Source organism: Mus pahari, chromosome 1, assembly GCF_900095145.1.
Source record: "Mus pahari chromosome 1, PAHARI_EIJ_v1.1, whole genome shotgun sequence".
NCBI lineage: Eukaryota > Metazoa > Chordata > Mammalia > Rodentia > Muridae > Mus > Mus pahari.
In genome coordinates, this window is record NC_034590.1 from 165,458,463 (window position 1) to 165,472,212 (window position 13,750).

Below are 13,750 nucleotides of genomic sequence, written 5' to 3' on the forward strand. Positions count from 1 at the left end.
CTCTAACCCAAATTCTGTTTAGAATTTCTCACTAGTTCTTGTATTGTTACTCCTGTCCCTAGAAACCATCTTGTTTTCTTTTCCCCCGGTAACATATGTAAATCCAAGCTATATTCTTGAATAATCAGGTACTGTTTTCTGTGACCATGACCAGCTCAATAAACCTAATGTGAAAAAGAATTTTCAAACTTGTTACAATTAGGTTGTCATGGATCAAATGCAAGTACCTTGTAAGGACACACATCTTAGAAACCAAAGCTTTATTTCAGGGAGAAAATAACTTTCAGTGTCTTCACCTAGTTTTTCTAGAAGTCCATGAAGGCAGGCAGGAGTCTGAGAAGATGGATCTGGTACCCCACAGCAGGCTGGAGAGTAAAAAATATATGGAGGAAGAACAGTGCAGCCAAACAAAGAGAGGGTGGATCCAGCATTGAGCTGGGAGAAAGAAGGGTCTGGAGAGCAGCTGGGCCGAGCCTGTGAGAACAGGAGCTGCTGACTGGGTATCCAAGACAGGGCTGGGGCCTGGACCAGATGGTGCCCTTCCCTCGCTCGGAGGAACCGAGAGAAGAAGAGGGTCATAACAGCTGTAACCTGTTCTCAGAGTGGACCGTATGATGTCCTTATAACAAGTCTGCGTGTTTCAAAATAGCTAAGAACAATGAACTGAGCAGGGCCTCTGAGCACAGGGACACAACCCTTCAGAAATGATGCCAAGAAGGGAGAAAAATTAAAGGAAGGAAAATACCTATTTTCTGAATGAAGGATAAGACTAAATAAATTCTTTGTAGACATTCCAGAAAGCAACAGTCAAATATAACCTATGGGCTTTAAGCAGTAAAAATAAATTCTGCTAGACATGTCTTTATGGTTTTCAAAAAAGAGAACCCCTCCCTCCGTTTAAAGAGCACTTTGCCATTCCAGGTTTCTAAATTGGCAATGGGCTGATTAAGATGAAGTATTTTGTCGGATGTGATTTGCAAAGGGCTTTAAAAATTGTCCTTAACCTCTAGGCTCTCCTCTTTGGTCTGCCAGTACCAACTGCAGGACCTCGGAAGACCGTTTCATCATGACAGGCTTTGTGGTTGATTGGTTTTTAATGAACATGTTCTTAGAGCTAATACTGCTGAAAGGAGGCTGATCGTAGCCACCTACTTCTCTCAGAGAGAGAACAGGCATCTCTGGGGCTAGGGTCCACTGGGGCTCAATCTGGAGACTTCTGACATGAATCTCATTTTGCTGTCAAATATAGAACCACATTGACACTGCCTAACTGCTCCTATTTCCGGCATCTGTCATGCTCCCTGTTTTCTGGATACCCACCGTGACTTGAGTTGTATTGCTCAGCTACTTAAGACACTTATTGATGTCTGTTTCAGTGCCACAGATGTTTGCCCGTCTCAGAGGCTTGATCTCCTGTGAGGTTTCGGACAGAAGCGGAAATGTGCTAGAAACATGGCCAGCTTCTGTCATCCTGGTGTTTCCTATGTGTAGGACAGGAGCTGTAACTCATAGGCCAGCAGATGCCCCTTGACACATGCAGAGCTGAGGAAATGCCAAATGGAAGATCTAGCATCTTGCTCCTTCCTCATGTACCTCTCCCTCCATGTCTTGGTTGTTATTCTACCCTTTTAACAGGAGACTCTACATAGTCCCTAGGAAATCAGTCCAGATAGAAGGATGCATCTATCTATCTCTATATTCTACCTCTTCTTAGACTCTTGCTAGTGGTCAGCAGGGGCAGGGGCTTCTCACAGTGGATGTCTGTCTTGATATTTCTCACCATCCTCTTGCCATCTTCCTTCCCTATTGCAAAACCTCCTCTCTAGTCATCTGCACCAAACATCTATCCCAGCGAGAAACTTGGGATCTCTGGTTAGCTACAAGCAGTTTGCTCTGTCAGTTCTGAGAAAAATCTGCTCCTTCCCTGAGAGAAATGCATTTTATTTCCTGTCTTTGAAAAGATCCATTCAGAGGCGTGGTTAAGACCTGGCTTTCCCAGACCACCTGAGTTTGATTTCCAGCATCCACATGTTGCTTACAACCATCTGTAACCCAACTTCCAGGAGAGTTGATGCCTTCTTCTGGCCTCTGTGGGGCACTGCAATTATGGGGTGCACGGATATGCATGCAGGCAAAACACTTACACACATAAAACAAAAATAAAGGAAAAATTTTATAGAGTTGTGTAGGCTGAAACACATGGCTTTTCCTGGAGAGCTTATAGGAATTCTGGGAGTGAGTCTGTGCTCACCATTAGACATTACTGTCACAAGCTAGCCTGGTTTACTCCTCATTCACTCTGTCCAGAGAAAACTACTTGTGCCAGCAAGCACACCCTTCCTCACCTTCTCACTTTGTCCTGTGTGCTGCTGCCTGCTGTCCCCCCACCCCCAATGCTACCCTGACCCTTCTTCTGAAACACTCCCTGATCTTTCAAGACCAGTCCAATGAGCTCCATCTCCTATGGTATGGAACCTGCCCTGACCCAAACATCAAGTAGGGACAGCTTACCATTTTCACCCACACACTGGTCGAATTCCTCTGTGCACGTGCTTGATTGAATTAAATTTTTGTTTGTTTCACATCTGCCTTTTTATTAGCTCCTTAAGAGAAGGGATTATCTAATATTTTTGGTACAATATAAAAATTATAACAGCTGAAAGAAAGGTTTTCTCAGTGAAATCCTTTTTTTTCATTTTTTATTAGATATTTTCTTTATTTACATTTCAAATGCTATCCCCAAAATTCCCTATATTCTCCCCCTGCCCCTGCTCCCCTACCCACCCACTCCCACTTCTTGGCCCTGGCCTTCCCCTGTACTGGGTCATATAAAGTTTGCAAGACCAAGGGGCCTCTCTTCCCAATGATGGCTGACTAGGCCATCTTCTGCTACATATGCAGCTAGAGACAAGTTCTGGGGGTACTGGTTAGTTCATATTGTTGTTCCACCTATAGGGTTGCAGCCCCCTTCAGTTCCTTGGGTACTTTTTCTAGCTCCTCCACTGGGGGCCCTGTGTTCCATCCAATAGATGACTGTGAGCAACCACTTCTGTGTTTGCCAGGCACTGGCATAGTCTCACAAGAGGCCCCTATATCAGGGTCCCTTCAGCAGAATCTTGCTGGCATGAGCATTAGTATCTGGTTTGGTGGCTGATGATGGGATGGATTCCCGGATGGGGTAGTCTCTGGATAGTCTATCCTTTCATCTTAGCTCTAAATTTTGTCTCTGTACCTATATCCTTTCATGGGTATTTTGTTCCCTATTCTAAGGAGGAATAAAGTATCCAAGCGATGGTCATCCTTCTTGGTTTTCTTGTGTTTTGCAAAATGTATCTTGGGTATTCTAAGTTTCTGGGCTAATATCTGCTTATCAGTGAGTGCATATCTAGTGACTTCTTTTGTGATTGGGTTACTTCACTAAGGATGATATCCTCCAGATACATCCATTTGCCCAAGTATTTCATAAATTCATTGTTTTTAATAGCTGAGTAGTACTCCATTGTGTAAATGTACCACATTTTCTATATCCATTCCTCTGTTGAGGGACATCTGGGTTCTTTCCAGCTTCTGGCTATTATAAATAAGGCTGCTATGAACATAGTGGAGCATGTGTCCTTATTATCAATTGGGACATCTTCTGGATATATACCCAGGAGAGGTATTGTTGGATCCTCAGGTAGTACTATGTCCAGTTTTCTGAGGAACCGCCAGACTGATTTCCAGAGTTGTTGTACAAGCTTGCAGTCCCACCAACAATGGAGGAGTTTTCCTCTTTCTCCACATCCTCTCCAGCATCTGCTGTCACCTGAATTTTTGATCTTAGCCATTCTGACTGGTATGAGCTGGAATCTCAGGGTTGTTTTGATTTGCATTTCCCTAATGATTACGGATGCTGAACATTTTTTGAGGTGCTTCTCAGCCATTCGATATTTCCCAGTTGAGAATTCTTTGTTTAGCTCTGTGCCCCATTTTTAATGGGGTTATTTGGTTTTCTGGAGTCCATCTTCATGAGTTCTTTATATATATTGGATATCAGTCCCCTATCTGATTTAGGATTGGTAAAGATCCTTTCCCAGTCTGTTGGTGGCCTTTTTGTCTTATTGACAGTGTCTTTTGCCTTACAGAAGCTTTGCAATTTTATGAGGTCCCATTTGTCGATTCTTGATCTTAAAGCACAGGCCATTGCTGTTCTGTTAAGGAAAATTTCCCCTGTACCCATATCTTCGAGGCTTTTCCCCACTTTTTCATCTATTAGTTTCAGTGTATCTGGTTTTATGTGGGGTTCCTTTATCCACTTAGACTTGATCTTAGTACAAGGAGATAAGAATGGATCGATTCGCATTGTAGAATTTTTATTCTTATGTCAGAAAGGAAGTGTTCTCATCCCTGCTTCCCTGCTTAGAACAGTCTTCTGCATGCAATCACGTGCGGTGTTTTTTGAGAGGAATTACAGGCATTTGGGGGACTCTTTCATCTTTCATGAATCCTAGTATGCCTGACTTCTGTCTTTCACATTTGGGACTGTCCTTGGATTCCAGTGGCTTGTTTCTCAGAAAGCTTGTTAGTGGTGACAGGCTTCCATGTCACCTTCCAGCCTCCAGTCTGAAGTAGAAGCCCAGAATGACACTTAGAGTGTGCATCACAGGAGACACATGTGGCACACACTCATTGCTGTAGAAGACATGGGGTCTTTAAGTCTGACACACAGATGGGGGAGGGTAGAGCGTCAGTGTGGCCTATACAGGAGATTTGCTCAATGCAAACCAAATATGATAGGAATGTTAGAGCGTCAAGAGAAATTTATTTGTTAAGTTTGTTTATAGCTCAGTGAGGAAGAAACACCCTCCCATTCCCTTTACCATGTCTTCCTTATCTGTTCAGAGGCAATGGTGACAGTGTATTTGTCAAATGCCAAGCGCTGAGCTGCCTAAGGTCTTGACCAGTCTGAGCTGATAAAGGACCTGGGCTTCTGTGTTTTAAAGATCTTGAGTTGGTCTTTGCTTAATAGCTTCACTTCCTGCAGAAATGGGGCCCCTTCTGTGAACAAGGCCAAGTTAGTGTTATGGCACTCACTCTGGCCTCTGCTTCTGGGGGTTTACTCCATCTTCCTCTTTTCTAGTCAAGCTAGATGCCATGTGTGTGTGTGTGTGTGTGTGTGTGTGTGTGCGCGCGCGCGTGTGTGTGTGTGTGTGTGTGTGTGTGTGTGTGTGTGTAGAGGTGTGCAATCTGAGCGGACCTCACAGGGGAGGTGGCTGTTTTTTTGACCAGTGATGAAGGAGCATGCAGTAGGTAGTGCTATAGTAGACGTCAGCTGTGGTCCTTCTGATAAAACAGATGCCATCTTCATCAGCCCAGATGTGCTTCTTGCAAGAGTCTACCCTTCAAACCGGAGGACTGTTGGCACTCCCTCATAGAAGGAAGGTGTGTGCAGGGCCATTGGGCCTTCCTCTGAGATTCCAACCGCTCCTTTTAGCCATGTGTACCCAGTTCTATCCTACTTGGACATGGCATCTCTAGGGGCTAGAACATCTATGGCTGGGGGTGAGTTCCGTGAGGGGGGGCTTCCTTCAAGCTGCTTTGGGAGAGACCATCATCCACGTGGAATGAAGACTTTCTTTGGGGTCCCCCACATTCCTGCCATAGCCCCTCACCCTATGAAAGACAAGTTAATCATTTCATCCCCCAGTTGCACCTCGGTGTAATTGTGATTTGGTTTGTTACTGGACCTTCTTGTGCTCCAGAACGTGCTTGGCCATGGAGGCTGTGACTGAGCAGTGCTGGTGGTTTCTTCTGTTTTCCTGTGAGTCAGGCTCTCACTATGTTGCTCTGGGTCAGCCTAGAACTTACTATGGAGACCAGGCTGGCTTTGAACTCAGAGATTCACCTGTCTTTGGCTCTTGAGCACTGGGATTAGATAGCTCTTGGTACAGCGTTGCTGTGAAAATGTGAGTAGCAAGTAGTAAGAGTGATAGGCAGAGAAGAAGGATGTGGAATATCTGGCAAACTTTCAGTTTTATTTCCTTTTGTCTTGGTGTATGTGAAAAACCACATGAGCTGTATGGGAGCAATAATATGAAGATCTTAAATTGGAACACATTTAGGGATGTATTATTATTATTACTACACATCTCTCACATTTCCTTCTTGTTTTGTGTGTTTAGCATGTAAACAGACTAGGAAAGTCCCATGATGCACCACTAGGCTTGGCCTTTTGTTGTTGTTCGTTGGATTTGTTTTTTTATAGCAAGTGTTTGGATCTTCAGGGGTAAGGATGGAGATGGGGATCTTCTGACCCATTGGAGAAGGCTTCCAGCTTTGCAGGGGTAAGGATGGAGATAGGGATCTTCTGACCCCTTGGAGAAAGCTTCCAGCTTTGCAGGGGTAAGGATGGAGATGGGGATCTTCTGGTCCCTTGGAGAAGGCTTCCAGCTTTGCAGCAGCAGAGGAAGACTTTAAGAAAGAAACAAAGATGTGAATGGGCAAATGTAAAGGATGCAGTCCTTGCCATTGCTGGTGTCTGGGCCCCTCTGCCAGATGGCATGAATGCAAGGCATGTAACAGGGTCTTCTGAATGAGTGAACAAATGAATGAATACTGAGCTGTGGATATTATTACTAAGCTGTGGTTTTGGATTCCACCAATTCTCTAAGATACTCATCACCTGCCAAGTCCCCTGCTTGTCACTTGTTTTTTTCCCCATTTTTTGTTTGTTTGTTTAAAGAGGAAAAGTATCAGTTGCTTAAAAGAGGAGTGACTTGGTGAATTAGTAGGGTATTTTGTTTTGATTTGTTTTGTTTATTTTTTCCCTTTTTAGATTCTTTTTTTGTTTGTTTGTTTGGTTTTTTTTTTTGCTTTTTGTTTTTGTTTTTGTTTTTGTTTTTTTGAGACAGGGTTTCTCTGTTTAGTCCTGGCTGTCCTGGAACTCACTCTGTAGACCAGACTGGCCTCAAACTCAGAAATCCACCTGCCTCTGCCTCCCAAGTGCTGGGATTAAAGGCATGCGCCACCACACCTGGCCTGAAAATAGATTCTTTTCCCATTTAATATACCCTGATTATAGTTTTCCCTTCCACTACACCTCTAGGTTGCTCCCCACCTTCCCTTCCCTCTCCATCTACTCCCTTTCTTTCATTAGAAAAGAATAGATTTCTAAGAGACAAAAAACAAATGTGAAAAATAAATGTAATTAGAATATGAAAACAAAGGCCATCACATTGAGGCTAGATAAGGCAACCTGACAAAAGGAAAAGAGCCCCAAGAGCAGGCACAAGAATCAGAGACACACTTGTTCACATGCTCAGCGTCCCTTAAAATAGTCAGCGTATATATACACACAGAGGACCTGATGCAGACCTGCGTAGGCCTTGTGGGCAAAGCAGTGTGATGGGTGAAGCAGTGTGATGAAGCACATCATGGCACCAAACAGTTGACATTTGGATCCCTGCATTTCTGTTTTCTGGCAGTGCAGCAGCGAAGTGTACTTCTTTATGGAATGAGAATGGTGACTGTATCTTTTATGAGGTGAAATGATAATTAGATAAATTGCAAGACAATGAAAGACCCTACAGTGCCTAATTGGTTGAAAATTGTTAGCAAATATAAATTATCAGATGACTCGAAAGCCATCTAAGGGTGGTGTTGTTCAAAGTTCCAGTGTTTCTCTTTTTAAATATAGCATTTCACAGATTTTTCACAGTAGTGATCCATTTGTAGATCACTGTGGGACCCAAATGTCATACCAAAACTATGGAACTTTGAAAATAAAATTTTCTTGTGGAATAAAAAAGATTTTCTAGTATGTTTTATAATGATACCTAATTCTTTCTTGGTGATGTGGGGAGATATGCAAAGTAGCATGATTAGGTGAATTTGGCAAGCTGTTTGGTCAAGAATTACCCTTTTATTTCACGTTGTCACTCTAAAAACTGTTCTTGCTTCTGTAAAAACCAAAGACACTGTATCATAGTTCATACTGAGGAGTCATGGGAGGATCTTCATGGTACTCTTCTATATTTAGACCATCCTTAAATCTCATGATTCTCGAAGCTTTTGATATATGTGGGATTTGAATGGTCATCATCTCGGTATAAGAAGATTTATAGCATCTCTTATATATCTCTACAAACAGATGTACAAAGGCTTCCTGGGAACGCAGTGGTTCTTTCCGAATGACTTTTGGATGATACATGTGTAAGCGAATCAGACAGATATCGATTAAATGTCCTCCTGACACAAAACAAATTGACTGGCTGTGCAAAGGGTTTTGCAGAACAGCAGCTCTTGATATCCCCTAATGACATTCACTTGCTGATTTCCAGCTAAGAGGTGAAAAGTGGAAATTTCGTTTAGAATTGTTTTAACAGAGCATTGCAGAAGGCAAGAAATAAGTCTGAGGTGAGAAGCTCTTTGAGTTTTTTCCATAGTCATGGAGCTAGTATGGGGCAAATACAAAACAAAAAGAGAGATTTGCTCAGTCCAATCCTCCACAGGACTTGGCCTCTGCATGAGAGCCTACCGCTTACCATTTTCTAATTGTAGCTCAGCCAGGTCATGGTCATGTGAGGAATAAGTATGGTGGAAATTTAGACTTGGAGACTATGACAAGAATAATATTTATTCTGTGAATAAAACCCAGGACTAATACCTTAGAAGGCGTTATCAAGAGAAAGTAACTAAGGAGGTTGGAACATAATATCATAAAAGATACCCATTCCAACAGATGAACAATTATTGACATAGAATTCAAGAAAAAAGAAAAAAACCACAAACATATTAAATGAGTTGAAGAAGGCAACATGAGATCTGAAGAAGAACCTGACAGAAACCACATTGGACACTAGAAGCCCTAAAGGTTAATGAAGAGCATTTATCAGCCATCCCAGGAAAAGGTTCAATCAAGCCGAAGAAGTAGCAGAGCTCAAACAAAGGCAGATCTTTTTGAATTGTTGGTGTTAGACAGAAAGAACAAAGGGAAGGTGAAAAAACATGAGAAGAAAATGCACTGACCATAGAAGTAGATGTTACAGTTAATTCTCTAGAAGCACAGGTCAAAAAGGAATACGACAGTCTGCTACGAAAGTGGTGGATAACGGTTAACAGTAAATACATTAGACTAGCAGCAGACTTCTCAGAGGAGACTCTAAATGCCAGGAGGACATGGAAAGATGTACTTCATGTCCTGAAAGATGATAACTTCAATCAAGACTGTTGTACCCAGCAAGGCTCTTCTTCAAAGTAGAAGAAGTAAACACCTTCCACGATAAAGATAAATCAAGGAAATTGATGACCACTAGACCAGAGTTACAAAAGAGGCTGAAAGAAGTTCTGTAGTCAGAGGAGAAAGAATTTAATAAACTTCAGAACGTGAACTGATAGAAGGCTAAAGTACAGTTACCACAAAGTAAACGATGGATTTTATTAGGGTTACTTACATAAATGAGTGAAGCATTGCTTACAGGAGCAGAAGTCACCAAAAGATAGCTGTATCACCAAACGCATGGCTGACAGCCCTCCCAACCTGGAATCCCGGTATACTATGCAACCTTCAGTGGTTGATCGGGTGGAAGAGTGTCCTTTCTAGGCAGCCTAACTGGTGTCTGCTTCTTTCTAATGGTCCATAGTTCTGAGCCTCTTCCAGGTAGCTCAGCTTCTCTGAAAGTGCCTGTCAGACCTCCACTGTTCATATGCTGTGAGAGAGAGGGACCTAGTTAAACCTAGTTTCAGAGACTTCCTGAAACCTTTGAGTTGTTTTTCTTTCCTGAATTTAATGAGCTTCTATGTAGGATAGAATGTTTCACCTTCTTTTAGAACATTCTTTGACTTAGTGACCTTTGCTCTACAATGGAAGGTTATGTTTCACAAGGAGTCACGGTATGATAATTTTCATTAATTTTTAAATAATAATTATCCTAAAGTATGACTTGAACCATATTTTATAATAATATCAGGTAAGATGCAGTGTTTTTAATGATCTTATTTTCAGAATTTCTAATACCTAAAAATTACATTTATTAAACATTTCTTAGAAAAAATTTAAAAAGAACATTAACAAATCCCACTACTAAAAGAGATATGCCAATGATGTGTAAGAAAGAAAACTATCACATTTGTAAGATAAATAGGAAGAAATAAGCAAAATATATTTCAAGGCATTTGAAGGAAATCAAATGACATACATTCATATGCCAAGTGTTGGAATGATATATAATTTAGAAAAAGAAAATACCATTGAGTATAAATAGGAGATTTAGACCCCAGGGAACATGGATGACTTTAATAGCAGGAATAACTCCTCATAACTGGAGAAAACATCTCCCAACTCATGTGAGAGTGCAAGGAACCCTAAGAAGAACAGTCCTGGATGTGTAGCATTGGAGCTACTAGAAAACATGGAAAACACACCGTGCAATTGGCAAGGCTACATTTCCTAGATAAGAGAAGAGAAAACAAGAGATGATACCTGGAATTCCATGGAAAGGTTCTGCCCAACAAAGCAATGGGCTTCCCTCTGTCAACCTAGAGAGTGAAACAGTCTGTGATGGTCTGAATGAGAACGTAACCTCCCCCCCCCCCCCGCCGTGGGCTCACAGATACACCCATATTTCATAAAGACAGCACAGGAAAGAGAATCTATTTAAGAGCCACACAGGGAAAGAGAGACAGTCAGTTGGAAGTCAGTGCAGTGAGTGAAGTGCAGTGGAGTTGAATTTCTTAGTGAGTTCATGCAGTTCAGTGCAGGCCAGCAGAGGCAGTTGAAACCAGAGAATAAGAAACAGTCAAAAGATTAGAACAGATTGCCAGAGTTAGTTTGAAGCCAAAGAGAGAAATTTAGTGAGAAGTTGAGAGAAGCCAGATTGAATCAGTCAGTTTGTAGAGGAGTTTGAGACAGAACAGCTGAGTTGAACCAGACAGACAGAAAGAAGAAAAAACTAGGAAGGGGTGAGCTTGCTCAGCAGTAAGCCTATGATTACATCAGGGGAATGAAAGTTACATTTACAGAACCTTGTAAGCAGAACTTAATGGGCCATCCTAGGAGGATCTTGGAAGATAGTAGTGCTGAGAGCTATGTAGACTGTGGAGATCCAGTTCAAGAAGTTTCAAATGAATAGAATATTAGACATTGGGCTGGAAGCTAATCTTGTGATGTCTTAGTGAGCAATGTGGCTGCTTTCTACTCTGTCTTAAGAACTTGTCTGAGACTATGTTTCAAAGCAATGAATTAATTTCTTTGGTGGAAGAGATTTCAGGACAGCTTAATATTTGACTTTTTGCATGGTTATTAGTAATAAATGTCACACATGTCTTTAATGAAAAGGAGCAAGTTGAGCAAAAAAGAAATAACAGGAAATGAAATGTTGGAGATGAGACTTGTGCTGAGAGAGATGGGATTAAAGAGAGGCCTGATCTACATTGGAATAAAGGGATGGGTGCCACTGGAGTAAGGTTTCCAATCAGCTAAGCTTCCAATTTGTGAAAGAAAAAGACTTTAGAAAAATTATGCTCCTAAAAAGCAACAACAAGGGAATTTTCTGCAAATGTGATTCAAGAAGGCCACATACCACCCTTCGTGGACAGTCAGACTTGGCAGTGTTGTCCACATGGTTGGCTTTAGTCATGCAGGATATATGAATAAGACAGTTGTGGAGTCTTCCAGCGTGGTTAAAAAGAGCTATTGGCACAAAGCAATATATGGTGGACAGTTCCTTCATGAAGAACATGAGAGGGTAGAAGGCTTTGAGAGATCATTGTATGAAGCTTTGAATGTCAAGCCTGGATTGAACTGGGACCTTTAAGATGCTGGCCATGTCTGTCAAGGAGAGCTACAACTAGATAGTGGAACCAACCAGAGATAAATAAGTATGTTACAGACAGAAAAGCTGGAAGGGTGAAACATCTAAGCTGTGTGACAAGGGACATGGACCTTCAGTATTTGGTGTTGGCCTTGCAGGGTTTTGGTCTTGCTTTGGTTCAGCATTTCTCCACTACTTCCCCATCTCTTCCCTTTGGAATAATAATAATGTATACTCTGTGCTGTTGTTTGCTCAAAGTATGTAATTTGCTTATTTATTTCCATGGAGGCTGAAATTAAGAGATTTCCTTGAGGCTCAGAGAGATTTTGGACTTTAGACTTTAAAATAGTGTTGAGAAAGGAATAATCTGACTTGTGAAGTTGGACTGAAGTTATTTTACATTATGATGTGATTAGGAGCATGTGGGGGCTAGGGAGTAGAATGTGGTGGTTTGAATGAGAATGGCCTGTTAAAATCCCTAGTTGGCAGAACTGTTTGAGAAGGATTAGAAGGTGTGCACTTGTAGGAGGTGTGTCTGTGGGGTAGCTTGAGACTCATAGCATTCCCAATGTGCTTTCTACCTCCTCATTGGCTCAAGATGTGAGTTTTAAAGCCATTGCAGCCATCGTGCCTTAGCTCCACTCTCATGGACTCTGACCCTCTGGAACCATGAGCCAAATTAAACACTTTCTTATAGCTAAAAAGAGAGCAAAAGAGATTTAAAAAAATTTAATTTCTACCTGCTGATTTCCCTCTGTTTGTGTAAAATAACGTGGGGCTCCATTAACACCAAGAACAGAGACTAAGTCAGCCCTGTTGGTGGATTTGAGAGGTATGCCTGGCTGTCTGTAAATAGAATAAATTTCAAACAAATATTTTATGTAAAGGGTCATGTGATTATAGTAATTCCTTTTGTCTGAAGTATAGTATCCTTGTCTGATTATAGAGACTGGACCATAGGTCTCCACCTACATATTGACTTTCAATCATCTAAAAATAAGACATTTTTCCAAATCTTTGAACTGACAAACAGTAGCGGTAACTTCCTTATATTCATTCTCTGGTGCTCCCATTAGTGCATGATTAGTTTATTCTGAGGTATAAACAGTAATCAAGAATCTCATCGGTTTTATGTTTCAGTTTCTTGCTTGAACACAGAAAGACTGGGGCGAGGCCATGGGAAGTGCTTCCCAACGTTGCTGGTTGCATATGTGTGAAGATGACTTGTCTTGCCACTTTCTCACTGGCTCCGGCCGAAGCCGGGATAGAACTTGATCTTGGGATGAATTACCATACTTATGAGTGTTAACTTTGAAGTTTTATTAACTCTTCTGGAAACTGTTTTCAGGTTTAAGACTCAGACTACCTGCCAGGTAAATACTAATTATCACCTTTGTGTTCTATCCATTGCCAATCACATGGATGAAGCTTGTCTTAACCAGAGGCATCTAACACTATAGTAATAAAGATAACAACTTTATTACGAGTGAGTCCTGAGTTTTCAGCTGTAATCTTCTTTAGAGTGACCAATGCCAGTTATGCAGTTATATCAAGACACTTCGTTGATGGGGAACCAAAGTTTACAGGATAAAATTTGTTCTGCTTTTTTCCTTGACATTTTTCTTGTGAGCCTAGTCTTTAGTGGCTCAACCATCTCTCTGGCTCCTCCTCCTCTTCCTCCTCCTCCTCCTCCTCCTCTTCCTCCTCTTCCTTCTTTTTTAAATAAATGCTTTTCAGAGGCCATGCCCAAGTCCTCTGTAGACAAAACAGGAAATGGAGAGGGGGAAAATGATATAATTATATTATAATCTCAAAACTTAATTAAAAACTCTTAGTTCTTTACTCTTCCTGGAAAAGAATTAGTAACCCACTTTTAAGGTGTCTACCACTCAGCACCTGGAGTCAGTGGTCAGTAACTTTGCCAATTACCCTTAAAACATACATATATATATATATATATA